Genomic DNA, 24,713 nt, shown 5'->3' with positions numbered 1-24,713 from the left:
CAGATGGGGCCTTACAAGAGCTGAGTAGAGGGGGACAATCACCTCCCTCTCCCTGCTGGCCACCCCTTTTTTAATGCAGCCCAGATCACAGTTGGCCTTCCGGGCTGTGAGCACACACTGCTGGCTCACGTCCAGCTTCTCATCCACCAGGACCCCCATGTCCTCTGCAGGGCTGCTCTCAAGGGGTTCCTCTCTCAGTTTGTATAAACACCTGGGATTGCCCCATCCCAGTTGCATCACCTTACACTTGGCTGTGTTGAACTTTATTAGGTTCTTATGGGCCCACTTCTCCAGCCTGTCTAGGTCCGTCTGGATGGTTTCCCTTCTCTCCAGTGTGCTCATGTCATTCTTGTGCTGGGGGCTCCAGACCTGGATGCAGTACTCCAGGTGGGGTCTCATGAGAGCAGAGTAGAGGGGCAGAATCACCTGCCTCAGTCTGCTGTCCACGCTTCTCTTGATGCAATCCAGAGTACAGTTGACCTTCTGGGCTGAGGTTGATCCAAAAGTAACACCTCCTATTTTATTATGTTTACCTGTGGTGTCAGAGGCAGATGGTAGTAGTACAGCAGTAGAGACTGAACCTTCTCACCAATATTCCACTCCATTTTGTGCCTTGCAACAGATAGAAGCAGAGGGTCAGTCTGACAAAATGATGTCTGACATGGAAGTGTGTATGAAGCAAGGAAGTCTTACTGAATTCCTCCATGTGGAAAAGAAGCTGTCACCTATTGACAGTCATTGGCACTTGCTGATCGTTGATTGTTGATGGAGACCAAACAGTGGATGTGAGCACAGTGGGACAGTGGATGATGTGTTTCAGCAGTGGTGACGGCAACATGTTCTGGATGACCAGGCACACCTGTCACACTGCAAGATGAAGAGTGTCTTGATCAGCTCATCCATGTGAATCAGCAAGTGATGACCAGGGAACTGTCTATAGAGCTGGATAGCAGCTTCAGTTCATTGGAAACAATTATGGCAATGTTGGAATATCACAGTTTATGCCAGAGAAGTTGCAGGAATGCTCACATAGGAACGGTCTGCAAGTTTGTCAGGATGTACTGAACAAAAATGAGGCTGAAGGTGATATATTCCTGGATTGCATTGCTAGCATTGTTGAGGTATGGTGTCACTACTACATGCCAGAATTAAAATGGCAGTCCATGGAGTGCCTCCAGTGAAAGTGAGAGAAGACGGTCTTTCTCTTGCAACACAATGATACCATACCGGTTTGAAGGCTGCAAAGCGCACTGTCAGTCTTAGCTGGAATGTCCTGCCACACCCACTGTATAGTCTGGATTTGGTGTCCTCAGACTTCCATCTGTTTGGGATGATGAAAAGATGGACTGTGTGGGCAATGTTTTCCTAGCAGCTACACCATCATAGCAGCTGTGAATGGGATCACGTCTGCTGGTTCAGGTATTTACAAGCGTGGCATGCAGGTTCTTACTCATGGCTGGCAAAAATACATAGCTAATGGTGGTGACTGTGTTGAGAAATAGTGTTTTGTAGATGAGAATTTGCTGTATCAAACAGCATTACTATGTTCTTTGTATTTGTTGTAGTTTCCATGAAAATGAAAAGGAGGCATTACTTTTGGGGTGACCTACATATTTCTGTTCATGGATGTGTCACTGTTTTCTTCTGATTCTTTTGGCAATTACTTTACATTACAGATTTGTTGAGAAGCTATTGCTTTGCCTTACTGGTCTAGGCAACTAGACAGTGTTGACCAACAGGAGTAGAGTGCCTTAAGTAAGTGTCATGTTTCAGTTGCAAGCATGAGTACTTCTCCGCAAGTCCTGAGGTCATGGATGTATTTTCTAATTAAACTTGAATTTGATAGGAAGCATGGTAGGTGTTGGGATAGAGAAGACCAAAGCCTGAGTGAGCTGTGTTTGTGAAGGGATTTAGAGGCAGATGTTTGTTATTTCTTTACTCTCATTGCCCATAGGGTGCGGTGAGAGTGGAAAAGTTTGTGTATGACTTGGCATCTTCAAAAACAAAAGAAGCATAGAGCAATAGGTTACTGTTTTACTACTGACACACTGAAGTGTTACCTATTTTGTAGCCTAATTTGTAAGGGAATTTTCCAGTGCCCTCTGATTTTCAGAGCTGCTTGAAATACCTTTCTGAAAGTTTAATGTATGTAAGAGTATGTTCCTATGCTTGGTGTCAGTATCCTTTGTACTCTTTTTATTTAGACAACCATCCTCATTGGATGGTAATGGGATAACTACCCAATCTCGTACAAATCAAATCTGATTTGTGCGCAAAGCTTACAGTGTAGTACCTGTATTGCATGAAATCCAGAATAAAATGCAATTGTTAGTCACAAGAGAATGAGAGGTTAGGAGGTTTGATTGACCCTTCAAAAACCCAATCACTTGTCAAAGCAGTTTCACTTGGTAAATAATCTAGGGTTTACTGCTGATAAGGTAGCAGATTGTACTGGTGTTTTTTATGTTTTTATTGTTATTATTTGTAATGATGTATTTCTCTAGCTGCCATTAGTTCAGGCAGTTAAAGGTGGCGGTAAGGTCTTACTGTGCCCTGATCTTGTAACCTACAAAGAGATTCCTGCTTCTGTAATGTGTCAGGTCCAAATTAGCAGATGAGAAGTATAAAGAGACAGAACAGTTAAGGCTGGAAATAGTATTAGGAAAGTTTGAAGGGATGAGACTAAAGGGCAAAACTAGCTGCAGAAGTACTGCAAGCAGGTCAGCAAATGGAAGAGGGAGCTCTTCGGTGACCCCAGACTGATGCTTGAAACCTGTGTCTGCCCACTCCTTGAAAAATAAGAGCAATCTGAACAATCCTCATTACCAGTTTGGTTCTGCACCAGATGCTGAACAAGAGTTCCCAGGAGTCTGCAGGGAATAATACATGGAAATTAATTTTTGTATTATAACAAATCATTATTTTTAATATTGCTGCAGTGCACTGGCATCATTTGAGTGCAGATAGGCAGAATGAATGGAAGTGGATACTGTTTGAGAGCTACATTGTCTCTTTAAAAGAGGGGTGAAGAAGCAATCCTGTATCTGAAAAGTGCATTAAACCGGCTATAGTTTTATGAATCCCTTACTAACAGGACTGAGTCTGTGGTTTTCTTCATTTATCAGTCTAGTTTTACAAGCTTTTTTCTTAATAAGTCCATCAAATTTTGCTCAGAAACAGACAGCTTCTAGAGGAGAAGGAACCGTGGCTGGCAGTGAAACAAAACTAAGGGAGAAGACCTCAGTGCAGCTGAAAAACAGAAAGCATTCTGGCCAGGATGACAAAGAGATCATGAGCAACCAGAGGGTTGTGGTTGAAGCTCATAGCTGCTCGCTGCTCCAAAGCAGCAGCAGCAACAACAAAGAAGTTCAAGAAGTCTCATTTGAAAGTTGAATGCTTAAATTAGGCATCTATCCTCTTCCATTTTTAGGCATTCTAGCGCTCTTGTATGTTGAGTTTTGGACTCCTTCACGCTTTACTCTGCTTCTTTGGATTGTCAAGCTCAGCATTTAGAAATCATGAATCAGCCTCTCTTTGCCCCCAGTGGCTTAGAAACCATGAGATTTTAAGAAGTAACAGATGTTTTGTTCTTTTTATTTGCTTTCTGGTTTTTGAGCTTGCTGAGTTCATATTTTAAAAGTTTTTCTCCTCAATCCCCAGGCTAACACTTTATTTATTCTCTCTTTAAATTCAAAACAGATTCTTTCCTCAACTTTAGTACTGGGGACTTGAAGAAAAATTCCATGCTCGTGACAAAATCATGAGTTGGTATTGCTTGGTTCTTTGAGGTTGTCTTTGGGAATACGGGGTGAGACTTGATTTTCTGGGTTACTGAGCATAGCCTCTCTTGTTGCAAGCAGCCGTGTTATATAACCCCATCTGAAATTTATTCTGTCTCCATCTTAAATATACTTAGCGTTTACTGCCCCATATCTTCTCTATGGAAAACTTTTCCAGAGCTTCACTAATCGACCATTTAAAACATTTCTTCAGATTTCTAGTCTAAACACACTCATTAGCAGGTTAAAACCCATATGTTCTTTTATTAACACCATGCCTTGGCTGATGTGAATGTGTAACATTCCTTGAGTTTTATTTCCACATGTGCTATCATTCCTGATTCCTGGCTTTGTTCAGGTGTGGTCAACATCATCTTCATTGTTGCAAAGCTTTGAGAAGGATTCAACTCTATCAGTCTAGTCTCCAACTATCTTAAGATTGTAGACAATTTCCAGGGCATAGTGGCTCATCTTTTCTGCCCATGCATTTGAACAAATTCTTACTTGTTTTACTGTTCATTTTGTATTATTTTGCCTTTTAGGTACCTGGCTGCCTACAAGGTTTTTTTAACTCTCCATTTCTTATACTCCATTTGTTTACCTGCATATCTACCCAATTGGTTCTGAAGTTGTTGTTAGGAATACACATTTGTGGTAATAGCATCTTTTCAATGAGCAATGTTAGGTATTTTATGCATTTGAACACTCAATTGTTGACTCATTCAGTTACTGTAAATGTAGTGTTACATCGATGGAGTTATACTGCCCTTAAGAAGTAATGCAATCAAAAATATACATCTGCTTTAATTTAACGGTTGGTCTTAAATATCAAGTTAATATGTAAAGTGATTGAATTGCAGCATGAGAATGAAGTGAGAAAAACCTGCTGCTTGCCTCCCAGATAGTATAGTCTAGCCTGGTATGTAACTTGTCTTAACTGGTGATATATGGGAAGCTAACATGGAAGTAATCTAAACATTCTGGCAAAATATACATTCTCACGGTATTGTCAGAGCTAATCATTAAATTATTTTCCTTCATATTTCAGTCTTTCTTTGAGAACATAGAAGCAGAATAATAGAATAATAAAGTTGAGTAAGTTGGAAAAGACTTTGCAGATCATTAAGTCCAACCATCAACTCAGCCAAGTCCCATCACTAAGCTACATGCTTTAGTACCGCATCCATACATCTCTTAAATGCCTCCAGGGAAGGGGACTCCACCACTTCCCTGGGCAGCCCCTACCAATGCTTGAGCACTTTTCCATGGGGAGATTCTTTTTAATGTCTGATCAAAGCAAACTTAATAGGGGTTCATTCAGTCTTCACATCCAGATCATTCATGAAAATGCTAAGTGGAACTGGCCTCAATACACAGCTCAGGGGAACACCACAGTGCTGGTGACTTGCTGCCAACTGGATTTAATTCCATTCACCGTGACTCTTTGAGCTTGGCCACCCAGTGAGCTGTACACCTGTCCAAGCCATGAGTAGCCAGTTTCTCCAGGAGAATAGTATGGGAAATAAATAGAATCAAACAATTTACGGAACAGGTAAACAACACCCAAAGCCTTTCCTCATTTACTAAGCAGGTCATCTTCTCACAGTGGGAGATAAGATTAGTCAGGCAGGACCTGCAATTCATAAACCCTTGCTGACTGCATCTGATCATTTGATTGTCCCACGTGTGCCTTGCAATGGCATTCAAAATGGTCTGCTCTGGGACCTTCCCTGGTACTAAGGTTAGACTGGCAGGCCTATAGTTTATTGGACCCTCCTTCCTAACACTAAGTTAGTCATGTTTGCTAACTTCCTGTCATCTGGGACCTTTCTGGTTGGCCAAGGCTGCTGGTGAATTGTTGAAAGTGGCCTGGTCAGCACTTCTGCCACCTCCTTTTCTACCTTTGGATGAATCCTGCACAGCCCCATACATGTAGACATTGGAGGAGATCGCTTGCAGTTTCCTGTGGGATTATAGGGGCTTCATCTCTCTTCCTGTGTTACAACTCAGAGGCCAGGTATCCTGAGAACAATTGGCCTTACTAATAAACACCAAAGGAAAAAAGACAGTGAGTACTTCAGTCTTTTCCTCATCTTTCATCGCTACATTTCCTCTTGTAACCTCTAGAGGATGATGATTCTTCTTAATACTCATCTTTTGCTGAAATATTTCAAAAAGCACTTTTAATCGTTTTTTAGTGCCCTTCTAATTTTCTCCGCAAATAATTTCTTATATAAATGAATGTTATTCCAGTCTCAACAGCCTGGAGTATTTGAACTAGGTTAATTGCATGGCAGTTTGCTGTGCCAGATTTTCTGCTGTTGATGTGCTCGAGTTTTACAGACGTCTTGAACAATATTGAAAGGGTGACATTTTTCTGGTTGGTTGGTATGGTTTGTTTGGTTGTTTCTTTGTTAGAATTGGGATAATTATCACTATATGCAGGAACTGCGGGATGTGATCAGACATGACTGATTTCATATATTCTTTGTGGAAGAATCCTTTTGCCTGCATTAAAAACGTGTTTGTTTGGGATGTTTTGGTCAAATCTTGTTCAAGAAGGCATAAGAGTTTTTTTAATTAGTTTTTTAGGCATCAGTCTCTTTGGGAAGATCTTTACTTCTTTGAAGATAAAGCATCAGGCTGAAGAATAATGAAAATATATTGTGTGTGCTTGTTTCTTTACTTTTTTGTTTCCTCCCTGCCAGTTTGTTTGATGTGTAACTCTGTTCTTGCTCAACCCAAGTCTTCTCTGAAACGTGTTTATCCTTCCTTCTTTCCTCTTCACCTTCAGCAAAGGAATACCATTACCGTCATACTGCATTGGCTGTGAGACACTAAACCTTATAGGGAAAAATGATGATTTTGCGGTTGACGCTTGCCAGCCCTAGCTGGGGAGGATGGCAGGTGTCCCCTCTTTGCCCTTCCGCTCACAGCTCAGCAATCCCAGAAGAAATGTATTGCCTACACAAGTCCGCACGCCTGGAATTAGTTAAGAGGCTTATTGTAAGTTCTGTGGCAGGGTCTGCTTTTAGTCTTCACCTTTTTGTGAGATGAAAAGCAAAAATGTAGCTCAGAATCCGACAGCGATAAATTGACACATATCTCTTGTCAGAGCTCCAATTTGGACTCCTGTCCACCTATTGGGGAATCTACAGTATATTGCTTTATTTTGGTTGTTTCAGGCATCCAAATTTTTGAGGTGAAAATGCTAGGCAAACTCAAGATGATGCTTTAGCTGTTCTTTCTCTTCATTGGGGTACTTGGCTACAAGGCTGGTGAGTTTTCTGTTAGCTTGCTTTAACCATATGAACAAATGTCAAGGAAGCAAGAAGATATATTGCCAGGAAAAACATAATATTTATGTTTTCAGTCCTGACATAATCAGGGATGAAATTTTCTTCCATTGGCTGCAGGCTTTAAACTGTATAATAAATAAACTGAATAAAAGGCTGAGGAGTGGGAGAAGCTGGTCTTTATACAGTTCTCAGATTTGTTGGACTTTGATGGTGTCTGCATTTCTGTAATGACACCGATTTCAGCTAAAACACTGTAGGTTGCTGTTTATTTCCATGGAAACTATGGCAGATCCAAACAGCACAGTAACACTATTTGATTGAGCAAATTCCCAGTTACAAAAGGCTGTTTTTCAACATAGTCACCACCATTAGCCAATAGGTGCAAATGAGCTGAGGCACTCTTCATTTCATGGTGTGACCAGAACGTGGCTTGCCTTTCATGTTGCTGTCACCATTGCTGAAATGTACACCACACTCGGCCTCGCTGTGCTCACATCCACTGTTTAGTCTCCACAGATGTTCAGCAAATGTTGATGAATGTCAGTGGGTGCCATTTTTTCCACATGCAGGAATCCAGTGACACCCTTTTGCTTCATGTACACTTCCATGTCAGATGCCATCCTGTCAGACTGCTCCTCTGCTGCCATCTGTCACACGGGAGCAAAGTGGAATGGGATATGGATGGGAAGGTTCAACCTGTAGTGCCACACCACCACCATCTGCCTTTGATGTCATGGCCAATGCAATAAAATGGGAGGCGTGACTTTCAAAGTAGCTCTTCTACAAATGTGAACACATCAGATATGAACTGGAACAAAACAAGCCTTTGGTCCTTTCACTGTCCCTGTGAGAGTGTAGGGGGAATATTTCACTGTGTGCCTCCATTCAGCTGTTGTTCTCCATAAGTTTTAGTGGACCATAGGAGCCTCCCTCACGTTCCTCTTCCATGCTCATTCTTGACATCAGGAGACAGGCCGGTTTTGAAGCAGGGTATAAATACATCTATCAGTGTTTCAGTGTGAGCAGTGGTGCTTCTCACAGTGCTGCTGCCCTCCAGGCAGACTGCCTAACTGGACTGGTGCACAGAAGTATGTGCAGCCTCATTGATGAAGTGCTGTAAGAACATCAAGCTGGTGTTTTTGCAGCTGTTCTGCGTGTTACTGTCACTTAGCATTAAAGGTGTGGATGAAGTGACCTCATGCCTTCGTGACTGTTAACTGTGTATTCCAAGACCAGCCATGTGGTGAGTAGCACAATCACTGCAAGGTTAGAAGAGGAGAAGTCAGAGAGGAATTTGCAGTTTCAGTAGGGCTGAGCATGCTGTTGAGTCTGAGAAGTCCACTGCTATGTGAAGAGTGCTCACAAAGTAGATCAGACATAGTGGTGTCCTTGACTTAGGAGACATGAAGAGTTTTTGTTTCAGGGTGCGTGGCTGACAGGAACTGAGGTCTGTCATTTCATTTTTTCAGTGGGTAGTGAAACTCATCAGATATGTACAGCAGAATAGTAAGTGTTGAAAGGTGGGTTGGAAAACCAAGTTTTGTTTGAAAATGGCTGTTAATCTTGTATGGGTAACTGATGCTTTGAAACTGTAATACTTAGTATTGTAGGAGTGGCTTGTGATTCCAAATGAATAGTGCCCATTATTTCCCTGTAAAAACCATCAGAAATAGTAGCACATCACGTATGCATTGGTTGATCTAACTGCAGGATCAAGTCACTAGTCTTTGACACCTGTTGAAAACTTATTAAGCAGTACTCTTCTTTCTCCAGCATGATTTGTGGTATCCTAGCATGTAACTGTGCTATCATATCATTAGGCTCTTCTTTCTAAGAACGTATAGGGGTTGGAATGACAACTTTGCTAATGACATGGTGCTGTAGGATTTGGTTAGACTGATTTTGTTGTCAGCTTTAAGCAGCTTCAGACATTCTCCGCAAAGTAAGGAAAGCCTTGTTTGTTTGCTTCATTTATTTATCTATTTATTTATGCCGTATGGGTTTCTTTGATGCTAGGAGTTGTGATTTACTGTGTAGCATTTCAAACCTATTGTGAATACTTCAGAAACGCTACTGTCCCTGCAGAGATTACTTGGCTAATAGTGACCGTACAAAACATTTTAGATGCAATAAACAATAACAGTTTTCACAAATCACTTGGCTGCAACATGAAAGATTAGTGCATGTTTTATGTTCTTCTTCTTTTTTTCCCCCCACACAGAACTGGCTGTTTATAGCAATTTCATGCTATTTCTAGAAATAACAGCAAGCAGATTTTTGCCTTTGGCAAATGCAGTCATTAAAACATGGCTGTGAATCGCCCCCTGTGTAATTGCATGCATTGTACAAGCCATGGCTATTTTTCAGTCTGTTACTCTTAAGAGGTGAAGGAAAAGCTATGCAGACGTAAACATACATTTTCAATATAATAATAATTATTATATAGCTTTCAAATGGATTTTAGAAGGTATACTTTTCCAGATTGCTCATTGATGTCCATGTGGAGATACTGGAGTGAGAGACTCAGCATAATAGCATAAAACACTTAAGTGTTTCTTTTAATTCATAATACCTGTTCTTCATGACTGGAAAAGTGTTGTTATTAGACAAGCATATCTTTCCATTATTTGGCATCTACTTCCAGATCTTCACCAGCAGCTTATACAGAAAACACTATTATCTCCATTTTTCATGGTTGAATTTCCTCTTTGTACTTGAAGACCACTGCTGAGCAATTCTCTGCTAGCAAAAATTTGCCCAGGGGGCCACATGAGCTCTGGGAAGTCCTGTGAGCCATTCAAGCTGGCTGGCCTTGCAAACTTCTCAGTTCCTGAAGAGCAGCATTGCAGTGCTAAGGACTCAGAACCTTGCAGGACAGGTCTACAAAGTCAGCATTTGACCTTATTCAGTAGGATAATACTGGGTTGTGAATCTCCTGAAAGCCATTGTTTGAAGGCTAAAAGAATATGGAAGTCCCTCGTGTGATCAGAGTACTGCTGCTGAATATTATGCTATTGAGTCTTGGGTTTCCTCTCACCAGTGCTCTAGATACTTAGTAGAAAACTGCTCATTGTTTGTGTTTATGTAACAAACTTACTTTCAGTGTGGGCTGCAAGACAACACTGAGTTATTTTTACTAACATATGACACCTACACTTGGCATTTAGTCCTAATTTGTAAGTGTGCAAATAGAAAATAGAGGACTCTGCTGATGCTTATGGCCTGTACCATAGCTCAGTTTTGGGGACTTGTCCCAGGTTTTATAGATTACATCTTCTCAGTGCTACCTTCTTTACTTGTGCTTTTTCTGCCATTGCATTGAAGCCCTTTTGTGACAATTACTTTGCTTAAAACAAACAGCTTTGTAAGAATCTTCCTTCTATTCTTCCCTCTATTCTTCCCCAGAAGAAAATGTGCATCCTCTCACAGGCAAGTGGAAAAAATTGCAAGTAAAAAGTGTGAAATCTTACCTGTGTTGAAGTTCCAGAGTGAGATCAATTTCACTTGATTTTCGTTGTTTGGATGTCAGATTCAAGAGGAGAAGGGAAGGTTCACTCCCTTCAGTGAGAAAAGAAGGGTGTCCTGCTGGGCATTTCACCTCAAGTGCGCAATACATCTGTCTTTACATGAGATGTATTTTCTCTTGTGCAACTAAAGAGAGACAAGTGTGGATGGTGAGCTCATCCTAAGAATGTAATTTCTAGGCAGCCTGAGTACAGTGACTTGAACACCAGATTGGCCCCCCAGCACAGCTGGTTGAGTGCTTTGCATGAGCCAAGTACTCAGCTCGCAATTTACTTCAAGAGAAATCCGTTGCTTTTAGTACATTTGTTGCCTTAGTTAAAACCGTATTTAGGAGCATTTGCAGACACTGCTGGAAGCAGTTAGGAGGAGCGTCATGGATTTTAATAGTAATTATTGGAAGTGGAGGAGATTCTGTTATGCTTTTGTTGAAGACATATAGTGGATGGGGCAAGTTCACATCTCCACTGCTTTCCAGATGAATGACTTCTTGCACATCAGCAAACATCTGGTCTCTTGAATTTTTATCTAGTGTATTGAATCCACATGTGATGTCAGAGAAATGACCTCAGCAGATCTTTTGATCTCTCAAGCTTTTAAAATTACTCAGTGTAATGCTAACCCTAATAATAAATCTCCAGCAAGGACACATATCCAGATCTATCCAGCATCACTCAAAAATAAACATAAGCCTTTCCTCAAATATTTGATTTAATGTCAGGATATCCTGCGATGGCTGGTGGTGAGAGTACTTTAATGGGTATGAATTACGTTTTTTATTGGAAATGTTTGTCTTTAGTAGCTCAGTGATTTTAATTCAGTTTTGGGAGGCAGTTTAAAATGTCCTGATGATGTCAGCTATGCATAATATCTTTTGTGTAAGCTGTTATCTGGTTCCTAGCAGTGTAGTAGACAAAATATCTTATGAATGTTAATGGTAATAAGAAATAGGCATACCAACCAGTTAAAGATAATGCAGTCCAGGGGGGGAAAAAGCAGCAATGAGATGAAGGCCAAGCTCAATTTTGGCCAATCTGAGTTTTTCTCTGGTATCCTTTCTACCATTTTTTTTTCCTTCATTTCACTGCAGAGAAAATCCAGTGCAACTGTAGTTAAAAAGAGAGCAAATCTCAACCCAAATGAAGCTCTTTCTGTCACGGAGAAGCATCAGTCTTATTAAACAGCATCTATATATATAGTGATTAGCACCACAGTTGCAGTGCTGGAGAACCATGCTACTACTTTCTGCTCAAGATGGGAGTGTATGCCCTGTGAAGGAGGAGCAGTTTCTGACTGTGATATAATTCACCTTTTCTTGGCTTTAATTATTTGCAGTCTGCTGGCAGTTACAATATGTTGGATGGAATGAATTATCCGGGAGGGGATTGAATTATTGTTTTGGATCACATCTTGGTTTTCAGCCCCTTTCCATTTCCCAGTAGGCTACAGAGAGCAATTAGAATCAGCTTGTGGCTATAGGCATGTGGCAGCACATGGGAGGAGCAGCAAGTACAGGTGGCTGGCACTTGCACACTTTCTTAATAGCTGGTACCTCTCCTCTGTGAGGCAAAAAACATTGCACCCACTATTGGACTAATCTCTGTAATATTTTCACTAAGTAAACCACACTTTGTTATTGGAGAAAACTCTCTTTGGTGTAAGTACCCATAATACACATTGATTCCTTTTTAAGATTTTGTTACCAGAAAAGTTACATTCCAGTGATTAAAATCCTCCTCCCCCTGCCCTTTTTACAATTTCTGAGCCTGGTTTTAGGTCCAAGATGCTACTGCAGTCAGGAAAACTTCTCTTTGGTGAGATCTCCAAATGGCTAGAAGCAGAACTGCAGTGTCTATACAAGACTTGCTTGGTCAGCAGGTCTTAGTCTGACACGGGATATAGTGGCCACCTTCCTCAACTCCCCCAGTGTTTGCTGTGCAGCAGTCTCCCATTGGGACTCAGCAATCACTACCTTCATTCAGCCTGTGTGAACCTGCCATCATTGTGTACTGATGAGCTATTAGGAATTAAGAAGCCAGCCGCGTGCCAGTGACACATGGGTCCACGTATCTTTCTCAGTCTTTGAAGCTTAAGCCATGCCTCAGGCCAAGACCTTGTTTGATTTGTAGGGGTAGACAAGATGTCTCAAGCTGTTCAGTATCATGTAATTTTAACCTCCAGCTTACTAAATATTTACAGTCTAACAAAGCAAAAACTGATAATAGTGCTGCGTCAGGAGTACGCTTCTCTCTGTTTTAGTCGCTTGATGTTCTTTGTCAAGCATTAGGAGACATTTTGATTAGAAATGTGCAAAAAGACACACCAAGAAGTACGCAAGCAGTGATCCTGTTCAATGCCACCGCAGCCTTTTCTGTATGCAGCAATTCTTTTTTTGTGGTGGTCTATCCTTAGTCTGATAGAATCATAGTATCACAGAATGGCCTGGGTTGAAAATGATCACATAACCACAATGATCAACCCTCCTGCTATGTGCAGGGTCACCAACCACCAGACCAGGCTGCCCAGAGCCACATCCAGCCTGGCCTTGAATGCCTCCAGGGATGGGGCATCCACAGCCTCCTTGGGCAACCTGTTCCAGTGCGTCACCACCCTCTGTGTGAAAAACTTCCTCCTAAAAGAGGAGGACAAGGTAGTCTGACTTCTCTAAGTAAATTAGGATGAGGAAGGATAATTTCTGAAGTTGGTAGTGAGATAGTGCTCAGCGGAAAGGACAGAAGTGGGTGTGTATTTACTAACCCAAGTCTTCACTAGGGCTGATGAAAACATGGCAAGGGTGGAGGATATTTATTAAATCTCATAATAAAGACCAAAGTGTCTATTTCGAAAAGAAAAAGCACAACAAACAAGCCTGGAGCGATCTTCTGATGAGCCACTTAATGTAGTAAATGATCAGTGTTAAATTTTAAGTAACATTTAAAGCCCTTCAGATATCCATGATCTTCTAATTGCAATTAGCATTTAACAGGAGGGGCTGTACCTGAAATGTATCACAAGGTTTCCATATTGCTAAAGCTGTTCAGGAGAAACATCATGTTTCTGCGTGGCAGAAACATCACTAAGCAGGCGGTTCCCTGCTTCTTAGCAGCAACTGTGAAGAATCCATCTCCATGGAAAATTGCCTTTCAATTAGAACTTTGTATCAACTGTAGTCACATTAGTTGATAAAAAAGTGGACAAAGAGGGGCCAGCTCCCATGTGATTCAGACTTTAGGTTGACCGGCTCTTAGTCTGGAAGTGCCTGTTTCCCCTCTGTTGATTAGGAAGGATTCTAAGGAAATTACTCTTCTGCCTTAGGCAACTCAAGTGCTTGGAGTTAGGTGGGATTAATCTCGATTTACCCAATGAATAAAAAACATGAGATGGAGAAGTTTGTTTCTGATGGATGCTTAAACCCTGACAGTTAACAACTCTGTGACAGTCTTAGTTGATATACTCAGATGGCGTCCCTGAAGTAATCACTTGTAACATCCAATTACATTGTTACACTGTAAATAAAATTATCGCTCTTCCATAGCTTAGGAATTTGGAAATTACATGAATATTAACAATGAATAAACTTCTTTGTAAATGTGAATTGAAAATGAGATGTGTGGCGTCTTCAAGTACATTTGGTTTTTATCTCTAAGGAAAAAAAAAAAGATGAAGTAGATGAAATCAGAACTTGTCCCAATTTCACACATTATCCTTAAGACACAATGAATTAAAACTCTTGTCTCTGGAGAAACTCAACCTAAGACTGCAGATGTATTCAAAATAGTGGTATAATGTCAGCCTGGCGTTTGGCTTTTAATAGCACATCCCCAAAGTGTTCTCTTTAACGTATCCCAAACAGAGGATGCTTGTTTCCTATGAAGCCTGTTGTTTCTGGTGAAGCTCATTTATACCAGAGCATTATCTAATACTATAGCGCTGTATTAAGGCCTTAAAAACAGTCAGGTTGCTCCTTTGCCTTTGTAAATCTGCTGCACCTAAAGACTGATTCTAAATATTCTGTCCAAAGCCCAAATGGCAGAACCTAAGCCTGGATAACACATGTTTTTAAACAGAGCATGAAAAAAAAACAACCACCAAATAGCACTTTAAAAACAAAATAGAGGCCATAAAGGCTGCTTCGGAGACAGTGTTAATGTACTCGTGATAATAACATGGTGCCAGTTTCCTTTGAAATTTGAAGCCTCTATCTGAGTGACAGAAAGCAGATATCTTCGGAATCTCCGGGCATGAACACAGTTAAATGAGCAGTGAAGTGGGAACATGTGAGCTGTTTCTCAAGTGCTGCACATCAGCTGCAGGCACAGCTAATTCTGCAAGGCATGCACGTGCACACACATGGATACAGAAGAAGGGGTGGGAAATCAGATGAAAGTTGCATATTCTAAGTTCATCTGAGCTCTAGAATAAAACCTTGTTCCTAGTCAGGGGAAGCCCCCTGAAGATTGCTCGGAGGCTTTTTGCCCAGCTTTTGTCTGCTGTTCTCAGCCAAACTCATGTTCAGCTCAGAACTGGCCTTTACTGGCCTTTCTTCCCCAGCCTTCCACCTCTGCACACCGCTTCTTTCACTAGTTTACCACAAATGCATAAGCAAGTCTATGCTCTGTTTGTGCTGTTGCTGTTTAATGCTGGATGGGTGCAGTGCCAGGGTCTTTAGGTCTGAGAATGTTTCTGAAAACCTGTGCTGCTGCATTAAAAAGGGAGGTGGTTACTTATTTTCCCTCGAAAACATGATTTAAACTGTATCATTGTGAGGGTCCTCTGAAATCTGCTAGTGTAAGAAGGCCGCACACTACACTGATTCCACTCCTTATTTTCTCTCTGGTTTTTGCACCAACCAGTGATGCATCTAACACAGAGCTTGTGCCTTCTACTGCAATTCATTAAGCATGTAGGCAGTTGTCCCTGTCTCCCCGTTGTCTGATGTATTCTAAAGTTGTTTTCTTTGTATGTTAAGAACAGCATTTAGTTTCCTAATGTATTAATCAATTTCATGAGGCTGTTTAGAGAAGTGTTGACTGTTTCCTATCTTTTATGGTTACTGAGCTGTTTGAGTCTGTCAGATTGGTGGCCGATCTCGAAGACCAGACTAGAAACTCTTACGAATGGGAAACCTGACTGGTAAAAAACAACCCAAAACTTACTAACTTTTGGGTCCCTAATTATTAGGTAGTTTTTGAGGCTTACGTTTTGCACATGGAAGGTTCAATTGCTCAAAACGATTTTTGTGGCTGCGTTTGGTTCATCAGAGACTAACTCAGTTTTATATTGATACATAAAATACTGTATGGTTCCCCATCTGATTTGGAGGAATCACAGCATGCTATAGTCAAGCTTTTCCTTAGCCCGTCTATGTCAGATTTGCAAAATGGGACCAAGCAGATGATACAGAAAGACCTGATTGTTTCATGCAGGATTACCTTCCTTGTTCTGCCTCACATTGTGGCTGGGGGAGCAGGAGATCCTGTTGGAGCAATAGCCTCACTGAAGGCAAGACCTAGGATGAATGCATTAAGGTTAGCTGCGGCTGTAGCCTGAAGGCTTCATTTAAGGTTGCACTTTCAAGTTAACAATCTGGTCATGAAAAATTCTGTGCTCTGTTGTTAAAATGTGCTTCCTTGCCCTAATAAAGCAAAAAAGTAAAATGTGTGCTGCTCTGGATAGTGTCAGGTCTTGCTCAGATTAATTAATGCTCATGTTGAGAGTGCTGCAGTACTGAAGAGGGATTATCAGAAGCTTTGGCTGTTTGGTTTGATTTTGATTTTGATCTATGCTCTCATGTTTTGCCTGTTATTATTTTTTTCTAGGCTCAAGTTCTCACATTGAAATGATTTCTTCAGAGGTTTTTGTTTTAGAATCATGGCTAAAATAAAAAGCATCCAAATAAGAATAGTAAATTCTTACTAGTTACTTACTGAGGCCTCTTGCACCTCAGTCTGGTTTTGTAGTTAATAGCTCCAGTATAGTCATAATTTTCTGTAATCTCACGTTTCAGGTCTGCATGCAACAGTTTCGCTTTTCACATGGATTGATTTCAGAATTGCCTATTCCTTCAATTCAGTAAAGTGTTTATTTGTAGCTAAACAAAGTGAGGAAAAAGAAAAAAGAAAACAGACAAGAGGAGGAAGCGGTCTGAATAATAGAATGATTTTATTTTCATCTCAAAACACTAATTAATGATTTTTGTAATAAAGAGAACCCTAGAAGGTGATCAGGTGGTTTTTTTGCTTTGAAACACAGAGGAGTGGAAAATTAGGAGGCAAAGGGTAGAGGGGGTGTCACAGAGATTGGGGTTTCTATCCCCAATTACATGCTGGCTGCTACACTGCTGAATTACACTGAGAGCACTGAATGGTACCATTATATTCCTTTTCAAAAGTTCTGGACTATGAAATTCAATCTGAGGTATTTTTAATGAGTGTTCTGAACTTCAGTTTCAGCTCTTCTGAAGAAACAAGGAGCGCACTGTGCTGCTAAATAGCGCTGAGGCCAAGGGTTAAATTCATTCAGTTTTTTGCTTGCAGGGAGGGAAAGTAATATCAACATTCATTTGACAGGTATATACTTACTTCCAGAGCTCAGCTTCAGGAAAGCAACTTTCCATAAAGCAAACTTTATGAAAAATGAGGTTCTATCAGCTTCACATCAAATTCTCTCTGAAAACAGGGCTTGTGATGTGTGTTTTCCAAAGCCAGCAGCTGCCACGCTCACTCTGTGGTTGGGCTGTGGGCATCCTCGTGCTGTAGCAGGCTGTGCCCGTAGCTGTGGGACACAGCCAATGCCATCCTGCTGGAGACATCTGCTCAGTCACACCTCCTGGCCCTCAATGAAGTATAGACTACGCAAAGCCAGTCTCTATCAGATAGGAGCCTCTTGGCATCCCTTGGTTTTGCTGTTGTGGTTGGGATGGCTTTGTGGTGGCCTCCTCACTTGTCGAACCCCTCAGCAAGCTTCCCCTTAGCCAAAGTACCTTTTCAGGCAAGCTTTGTTAATGTGGACCTGGCTTATAAAAGCCATTTAGTGTCGCCTTCCATTTTTTGCAGTTATTTGCTTGAGAGGTTTCATGCACATGCCCTGCAACTCACTTCAAGATCTGAAATTCATGACTTGCTCTTGCGAGTCATCCCCATTCTGTGTCAGCTCTGCAGAAAGGAAAACAGTCTCTTTCAGCAGTGTATGTTTGCCTTGCTAATGGGAGAAAGCGGACCCACAAACCATGATTTAGCTTTGCTAGTAGAATTAGGCAGAGATGACTCAGCAATTGCCAGAGCTAATTTTAGGGAATAAGATGACGTATTTTTAGTAAGCTTTTTCATTGTTCTTTTAATGCCTCATTTTTTTCTTGTCCACAGCGCGCTTTTGAAATGATGGTAAAGAAAAGTAATTTGGTTTTAGTAGCTGTGGCTCTGGCAAAAGGCTCCCACTGCAAGTCTCCAAAACTGAAATGGTCTCCGTGAGAAATTCTGCAGCTTACTGTTGCTTAGAAGACTTGTTCTGCTTTTGCTGAGATCCTACAGATATCTTACAGTTATCTTTAGAAGGCAGCAATTACAGTTGTACTACCAGAAGCAAAGTTTAGGGTTTTGCAGGTGGGCATTATTAATAATTCTTAGGCACGTATGTGTAACATGCAGTTTTTATAAATCAATAGAGAAAATGTAAGATGGAGTCATTTGTACTTGTTAGCTGAGGGCAGATTTCAACCAGTTAAATGCTGTAATGCAGTTAAAGGAACTAGGAAACAGGGGAACTGCTTCTGAAGTATTTTGTTATGCTTTTCACCACAAATCTTGTTGTGGAATAAGCAGATGTGTACTTAGATTACAGCAACTAAAGAATGGGTAGGTTTTGGACTGTTGAGTTTGTGGTGTGTAGCTGAGAAGTTCCAGATTTTGGTATTGGTGTAAAATGAATTCTTCTGTGGGATTGTGTTCCTAAAGCCACCTGACAAGGAAGCTCTCCAGGCAGCAATAGTGCACCCCTTTCTTTCCAGGCTCTTCTTCACAAAGGGCTCCACTTGTTTCACAGAATCACAGAATTGCAGGGGTTGAAAGGAACCTCAAGAGATCACCAAGTCCAATGCCTCTGCTAAAGCAGGTTCCATACAATAGGCCTCACAGGTAGGCATCCAAAAGGGTCTTCAGTATCTCCATAGAAGGAGACTCCACAGCCTCTCTGGGCAGCCTGTTCCAGTGCTCTGTCACCCTTACTATAAAGAAGTCACTCAGCATGTTATTAGTATGGAACTTCCTGTGTTCAAGAAGAACTTAACCTATGTTTCACGGTAATTGTTGCTGGTTCTACATTAACAAGCTCCTCGTCAAGTAGAAATTAGAGTAATTTGATAGCAGAAAATACATTCAAAATTATTATCAGTCTGCGCTGGTTAGAACTGCAAAGAAGTGAAGCAATTGGATTGCTATACCCATCTCTTCTCATTTATCTGTCTCCTCACTTGAATTAAGAAATAGCATATATAATACAAAGTGGATTGTATCTTCCCATTAAGTTATAAAGCAGTGATTTTATGAGCCAAGTAAAAAGAGACCAAACAGAGCCTCCAGTCCCAGCAGCTTTACTGTACTGTAATTATAGAGGTCTGGAGACACTTGAGAGTGCTGTCAGACCAATACAAAATTCAGCTACAGTAAACTCTCAAGTTTGATTAAAAATTTAATCAAAAACAAGTGAAAATACCCTTATCATGATACTTTACATTAGCATCGCTAAATCATCTTTTCCTTCTTACTCCTGCAATACTTAACTATTAAAGAAGAGAATTTAGAAGCAACAATAATATTTTCCTTCTTTTCCTATTAAGTGTTTAATTTTCACCTGAATTTTACATTTGGGTATTTGTACTAATGTTGATTTGGGGAATCAGAAGGGAGAGTTTCAAGTCTAGTCAGAACAGTCCTTCTGCTTTTGACATAAGCCAGTTTATCACGGGCAGAAATCCTACGGTTACACATCTACATATATTCCAAAGCAGAAAATTATGTGTTTCTTTTGAAGAAGGTGCTAAAAATGTGAGTGAATTAGATGTTCATTAAATTCCTTTTCCCTGTATTTTTTTGCCTCAGTAATTGTACATCAGACTTTGAAAGGCAAGCACTACTAAGGGGATTTCAGCCGTTGTGGTGAGCATAAAGTAGAGAAGCAGCCCACCGAAACCTACAAAGAAAGGAACGCTAAATGGTCATATTGTACATGTATGGCAGATGATCAATTGCCTTTTTTTAGTGTAGTATAAGGGACTTATTTTGTTACTCCATTTGGCCTCAGTCCTGCCTTTGAGTGTATGCGCACAGTTTGTGCAAAAGCATGTGGGATACGTTCCAGGAGTGGAGCCTTCAATGATGTTATAGTGGAAGTATCTTAAAAGGAATGAGTTGCCTTTGGTTTATCATGAAAATGTGCTCCTTCTGCTCCATCCCTCCTAATGGAATTGATCCCTTGGCTGTAGTGCAAAGTGAGGGCCCACATGCCTAATGGCAGTCCCTCAAAAGGTAGGTCTTAATTTCTTTGCCAGCACATAAGGGTGTGTAGGGCGCACATCCTGAGGCGTCATCTTTCAGAGTAAAAAATGTGACCAACTGTGGTGTTTTTCTTACACCCTGGTTCTTGTGTCCCAGCAGGAACAGGCTGCTGCTTGGCACTGAACATGGCAAAGCCCACTTCTTCAAGACTTCCCAGCCTATGCTGAACAGTAAACTAAAAACTAGTAAGCTCGGGTTTAAGAGCTATCTGTGTGATCTAAAGCTATTTTTGTGGTCATCTAATCCTTCCTATAGGATTAACACCTACACTTTGAAAGCGAGGAGAGGAGAAAAAGGGCAGAGGTATCTCCAGGTATCTTGGCAGTGTTAGGTCTAGAGGAATGACATCCAGACCAGTGCTTATTGCTTTAACCCACTCTTTGAGTAGTAGACTTCTGTTAAAAATGAAATATGCATTTCATTTTATGCCAGAAAAGAGAACTGGATAAAATATGAAATTTGTCTTCAGATGCTGTCAGAATTGTTCTATTACAAGTAGTTTTCGAGCCTACTTTCAAGTATAAATTTTTGCCAGTTATTTAAGAACCCTGTTGCTCAGTCTCATCTTTGAGGTTATTTTTACGCTGTTTGCTTATCGTGAACACTTCATGCTTTTTCTTCCTTTCAGAGTTGTAGATACATATATAATTTTTAACAATTTTGAATAACTGAGAAAATTCATGCTGTTAAGAGCATGGAGTTGTTATTTTTAGTATTGACTGTGACTCAATACAACTTCAGAAACACTTAGGAAAATACCGGGCAAAGTTTTCATTATCGTTTCAAGACAGTTGTTAAACTGAATTATAAAATGCTTTGGAAATCACAGTAACCTGAAGTATTTGGCTTTGCCAAATTGCTCCATTTTGGTTCTGAGCACTCAAAACATGACAGGAGAAGGGCCTTAAGGAAAGAAGGAAGAAGCAAATAGGAAGTGCTTCCTCATGAAGCTGTCTCTTGGCTTTGGCCAGAAGACTGATGAGACATATTTTTAGACATTCCAGATAAATTGGTTATTTGTGTTTTTGTAGAGATTTTTGTTGTTGTTTTAGCCCGATTTTACTGCTCAACAAAGTAAAAACAAACGAAAAAAGCTTTCAGTGAAATTTGGCTAGTCAGATAAAAATAGTTCATCACTGCTTGGTCCTAAGCTGACACATCGGTTTGGTAGATGGTTATTGAAACGCCTGCTGAATTAATTGCTGGGAGGATGAGAAAAACATGCCCCAAACCCCTTCTTTTAATGTTTTGGACATTTTCCAGATAGTGCTGTGCATTTCCTTTTAAATAAATAAATCTGTATTTCAGTCTGTGCCAAAGGATGGTCTAAACCTGTGTGTAGAGGGATTTTTTTTGTTTTCACTATTGGAAGTCTCTGGAATGTTAAAGAATTGTTAAATCTATTACAATTTTAACCAGTGGAAGAATATAAGCAACTTACCATTGGGGATTTTTGTGGAAGTAGAGGGAAATTGAATTGAATAAGGTTAAAATAATAAGCAGACAGCAAATGCTGAATGCACGATCCTTAAGGTAGGCTACTTTGGGTGCCTTCATAGCTTGCAGCTAAATGTGGTGATGTACATTATTTATAATGTAGAAGTGAGTGGCCTGACATTCCCTGAAAATGTAAAGTGACTTTTAAAATGTAATTTCACAGAACGGAATGAAAGGCCAGTTCAAAATACATTAAGCAATAAGGATATGTGGCTTGAAATCAGTGAGCTTCTTTTCACTGCAATAAATTAGAGTGTTACTTTAGTGTAGCTAAATGCCACCTCAAGAATAATAGCAGGGATTCACCTCTAAACTGAACCCTGTTAAACAGGTGTCTGGACTACTTGTTACCAAGAGTGAAAGAGTACCACTGTTTTGCTTAGGAAAAGTTCACTGCCAGTGTTCATTGATAGGTATTTTGGTAGGAGGTGTTGCCTTTTGGAGTTGCAGTCTTTCTTCGTTGTTTGACAGTCTCAAGTTGTGCCAGGGTAAGATTACGTAAGATATTAGGAAGAACTTCTTCATGGAAAGATGGTCAGTCATTGGGACAGTCTGCCAAGGGAAGTGATGGAGTCTCCATCCCTGGAGGCATTTAAGAGACATGTGCCACCAAAGGAAATGGTTTAGTGATGGGTCTCGATCAGGTTGATAGCTGGACTTGCTGATCTTGAAGGTCTTTCCCAACCTAAATGATTCTATGATTTTACAGGAATCTGGCTGTCAACAAAAATAGGATCAGGGGACTGACAACTTCTGCAGCTTCTTCTCTGCTCCAGGGCATTACGTGTGAACTTCTCCCACTTATATGCCACCAACATACTGTACTTTTCTCCTGCTTTTTTCTCACTGCCTTTCATCCATGGTAGCTGATGGTCTGGAGGTACGGTCTTGCCTCAAGCCTTAGTCATGACAGCCTCCATTTCAACATACCACTGTGTGCTTTGTCTTCCTCTTTATCATCACTTTCATGTCAGCTCTTTCTCTCCTCAGTGTGAGATCCCACTTGATGAGGCTCAAGAGAGCCTTCTCTCCTGCCTCCTCTTCTCCCACTCTCAGCATCTGGACACATCAGCAACCTTCTCAGCCCTTCCTCATCTCAATGTTTGAGGCTCTCATGATGGTCATCTATTGGGAAGTGGCTTGTGTGGCAAGGAAAGGCCCTCCTATGGCATAGTCTTTCTCTGCTCCACACCCTTACTTGCATGCAGAGTTATTGGGAGCTCATAGGGCCTCGTGAGTCAGGCCTGCAGCCCACACCAGAGTGGAGCAGGGAAAATGGCCAAGCTGTGGCTTGTGAGATGTGGGTGCAGTCACAGAGCCAAGAAGTTTTGCCTCATGGCCGAGACAGACATGACAGCAAGCTCACATCTGGCAGCTGGAAAATGCCTTCCATGTTCTGGAGGAAACTTGTGTTGTCCCACAGGCCTTGTAAGCACATTGAAGTCAGACACTACTGCAGGCTGCAGATGCTGTCACTGGTACAGCACACTCATTCCTGAATGCTTCCTCTGTCAGCCAGCGTTTGCTGCAACCCCAGTGAACGCTTTTTCAGTTCCCTACCCAGCAGACTGAGATTTTAATTTATTGTGTTTAAATTTTTTAGTAAGGATGTCATGGAACAGCGCTGAATCAACATCTCTGTAAGACCAGAGAGTTCCTGCATGTTTGGATGTTTCTTTTCCTTCTGGTCCTGCAAGGCCGGGGTTGTCATCAGGCTCTAAATCCCAGCAGATTTTATATGTGCAGCGTTTCCCCTTGAGTAAACTGTCAGATTTTATTTTGACTTAGACTGATCAAAGCTGAGATGAGTTTAGGATAATTACTGTATTTCCACATACTTGAGTAAGAAGCATTTCGCGTTACTGAGGCATACATCAGAGAAAATGCCGAGTGATGTAAATGCTACAAGACTGCTGTTTTGTTGTCTAAATGCATAGAAGGAAAAAAACAAAAAACAAAACAAAACAAAAACAAAACCTGTTTGAAAACACCCAGCAGGTTTTAATCTGCTGCTTTTACTCGTGGTCTGAGATCAGACAGGCTTGCTTCCTTCCACTAACCTTGTGTGGTAGAGTAGCACAGGTGTTAACATTAACAAACAGTTAATAAAGTATCGTAAGGGAACATTACTTCCTGGTTGCGTAGGTCTGTTAGAGGCAGAAAACCTTGAGCAGAAACCTGCTCTGCAAGTTCCTTTGGAGATAGATTTGGCTTTTCCTTTGCAACTTCACTCTCAAAGTTGGCCAACTGTGATGGATGGTGTCACTGTGTCCTCCTGCATCACCTGGGTGGAAGTGCCACCGTGGTGGCATGTTCCTGCCTCAGAAAATGGGCGTCCCTAATTTGTGAGCTTTGTTACTGAGTATTGACTTTTCACAAGTCATATTAGACAATGCTAGATAAATTTCCTTTGGAAAGATATTTCATACTTAGAGTTGTGGCTGGAAATCAGGAATTACCCTGGTGGAATTAGGTGGAAAAATGTGGGGGGCTTGTTTTTTTTTTTTTTTGTATGGTGAAACAAGAGACCAAAACCCCATCATGACAAGTTTTGGGTTGTAGCAGCATTAAGCCTGATGGAGATGCAGGAACCTGGGCTTAGGTTTGTCCTTTCTGATTCAGCTAATGGTTTTGTTTTGTTTGCTCTTTTACTGCTGTTTCATTTTGATCTCATAATTATTTACTGGGCAGAAAGGAAAAGGGTGAGTCTGTAAGCTGAGCACAAGGGTGCTTGGCTGGGGTGTGATCAGGACCGTGGGTCTCTTTTAATGGAGGAGTTTGTGCTGTTTAGTGGTGGACTATTGTTTATTCGCAAGTGACTAGAAATCTCTTTTTCAGGGACCTTTGATTTAGAATACATGCATTTCTGCAGATAACAAAATATTTGATTTCGGTGATTAGCCTTTTTATACCAAGGAAGCGTAGTGTTTTTCGTTGGGTTTTATTATTATTATTATTATTATTATTATTATTGCCATAGAACTGCTGGTGAGCTGTAATTTGCAGTATTGGCTGCAGGTGTGGATTTAACTGATGTGCTGATGAGAAGAATCCTCACAATCAGC

General features: G+C 40.9%; 1 protein-coding gene across 6 annotated transcripts in view; it reads left to right on the top strand.

Annotated features, from left to right (window-relative positions):
- Positions 1 to 24,713, top strand: part of FARP1 (FERM, ARH/RhoGEF and pleckstrin domain protein 1) — a 193,578-nt gene that overhangs the window by 104,457 nt on the left and 64,408 nt on the right. The window lies entirely within an intron of this gene.

This window comes from Excalfactoria chinensis, chromosome 1, assembly GCF_039878825.1.
Source record: "Excalfactoria chinensis isolate bCotChi1 chromosome 1, bCotChi1.hap2, whole genome shotgun sequence".
NCBI lineage: Eukaryota > Metazoa > Chordata > Aves > Galliformes > Phasianidae > Excalfactoria > Excalfactoria chinensis.
This window is presented reverse-complemented; position numbering and strand designations above follow the sequence as displayed.